The sequence below is a fragment of the Elephas maximus genome, chromosome 11 (assembly GCF_024166365.1).
Source record: "Elephas maximus indicus isolate mEleMax1 chromosome 11, mEleMax1 primary haplotype, whole genome shotgun sequence".
In the NCBI taxonomy this organism is placed as follows: Eukaryota; Metazoa; Chordata; class Mammalia; order Proboscidea; family Elephantidae; genus Elephas; species Elephas maximus.
In genome coordinates, this window is record NC_064829.1 from 9,118,084 (window position 1) to 9,120,813 (window position 2,730).

A 2,730-nucleotide genomic window follows, 5' to 3' on the forward strand; every position below is an offset into this window, starting at 1 on the left:
GAAGACATTCTGGTGGCTAACAAACACATGAGGAAAAGCTCCCTATAGCCAGGTGTTAGAGAAATGCAAATCAAAACTACAATGAGATACCATCTCACCCCGACATTACTGGCACGAATCTAAAAAACAGAAAATAATAAATGTTGGTGACATCGTGGGGAAACTGTTAGTCTTATGCACAGCTGGTGGGAATGCAAAATGGTACAACCATTTTGGAAAAAAAATATGGCACTGCCTTAAAAAGCTAGAAATAGAAATACTATACTACCAGCAATTCCACTCCTAGGAATATGTCCTAGAAAAACAGGAGCTGTAACACAAATAGACATGTGAACACCCATGTTCATTGCAGCATTGTTCAAAATAGCAAAAAGATAGAAACACCTAAGTGTCCATCAACTGATGAATTGATAAACCAACTATGGTACATACACACAATGGAATACTATGCAATGATAAAGAACAATGACGAATCTGTGAAACATCTCACAACATGGATGAGTCTGGAGGGCATTATCTTGAGTGAAATAAGTCAACTCCAAAATGACAAATCCTGTATGAGGCAGCTATAATAAAAACACATGAAAATGTTTCCACACAGAAAGAAACAATCTTTGATGGTTACAAGGCAGGGGATGGGTGGGGAGGAAAAAAAAACACTAGATAGTAGATAAGTGGTGACTTCGATGAAGGGTAGGACAGTACACAATACTGGGGAAGTCAATGAAACAGGCTGCTCAGCCATATCTTGAACAGTACCTGAGCCAATTTTTTTTCCTTCTTCTTTCTTCTTTCTCTCCTTTCCCTCCCCTAGCCCATCCTTGCCTCCAAGTAAGATCCTGATCTTAGCTCCCCAAATGGTTAAGTGTTAAGTGTTAACCAATGTTTCCTCCAAGACTGTGGAAAACAAGTGATATTGATCTAAGCCTGTCAAATAAGACGAAGGATGGTGCCAGCTACCCCCTGAGCTGATGGAATAATGGCAGGAAAAGATCAACGTGTTTGAGATAGGACCACCAAAACCAAACAGAAGAGAGTGCACATTCCACAAGTCCCTAAAACTTAGGGCTCCTTTTCCCTTAAAAACCCGAACTGATAGGCAGTCTGGTGAGACAGAAGACTTTAGGAGATCATTCCCCTCTGTCTCCATTTACCGGTATATCAAATAAAGCTCTTGCTACTCACCTCACTCCTGTCTCAAGAATTGGCTATTTGTGACAGGCGGCTCTAACTTGCGAAATTGCGGTAACATCAGCACAACTTGACCAGGGCAAAGTCATAGAAACTTCACGGACACATCTAAATGCCCTGAGAGACGAACTATTGCGCTAAGGGCTAGGGACCATGGTCTCAGGGGACATCTAGTTCAATTGGCATGTTGTTGTCGAGTTGGTTCTGACTTATAATGGCCCTGTGTACAACAGAATGAAACACTGCCTGGTCCTGTGCCATCTTCATAATCGTTGTTACGCTTGAGCCCATTGTTACAGCCATTGTGTTGATCCATCTCATTGAGGGTCTTCCTCTCTTTAGTTGACTCTCTAGTAAGCATGATGTCCTCCAGGGCATTGTTCCTCCTGATAACATGTCCAAAGTATATGAAACAAAGTCTGGCCATCCTTACCTCTAAGAATCATTCTGGGCAGGACTTCTTCCAAGACAGGTTTGTTCTTTCTTTTGGCAGTTCATGGCATATTCAATATTCTTCACAAACACCATAATTCAAAGGTATCAATTCTTCTTCAATCTTCCTCATTCATTGTTCAGCTTTCACATACATACAAGGTGATTGAAAACACCATGGCCTGGGACAGGCACACCTTAGTCTTTAAAGTGACGTCTTTGCTTTTTAACACTTTAAAGAGGTCTTTTGCATATTTTCGTAATGTATCTTTTGATTTCCTGACTGCTGCATCTATGGGCGTTGGTTGTGGATCCGAGTAAAATGAAATCCTTGACAACTCCAATATTTTCTTTGTTTATCATGATATTGCTTATTGGTCCAGTTGTGAGGATTTTTTTTTTTAATCGAGGTGTAATCCATACTGAAGGCAGTAATCCTTGATCTTCATCAGTAAGTGCTTCAAGTCCTCTTCACTTTCAGCAAGCAAGTTTGTGTCATCAGGCATAATGCAGATTGTTGATGAGCCTTCCTCTAATCCTGATGCCCCGTTCTTCTTCATATAGTCCAGCTTCTCGGATTATTTGCTCAGTGTATAGATTGACTAAGTATGGTGAAAGGATACAACCCTGACACACACCTTTCCTGAATTTAAGCCATGCAGTATCTCATTGTTCTGTTCAAACCACTGCCTCTTGGTCTATATACAGGTTCCTCATGAGCACAATTAAGTATTCTGGAATTCCCTTTCTTTGCAATATTATCCATAATTTGATATGATCCACACAATCGAATGCCTTTGCATAGCCAATGAAACACAGGTAAACATCTTTGTGGTATTCTCTGCTTTAAACTAGGATCCATCTGACATCAGGAATGATATCCCTCGTTCCATATCCTCTTCTGAATCCAGCTTTAATTTCTCGGGGTGACCTGTTGATGTACTGCTGCAACTGCTTTTGACTGATCTCCAGCAAAATTTCACTTGGATGTGATATTAATGATATCGTTTGATAATTTCTGCATCCTGTTGGATCACCTTTCTTTGGATAGGCATAAATATGGATCTCTTCCAGTCAGCTGGCCAGGTAGCTGTCTTCCAAATTTCT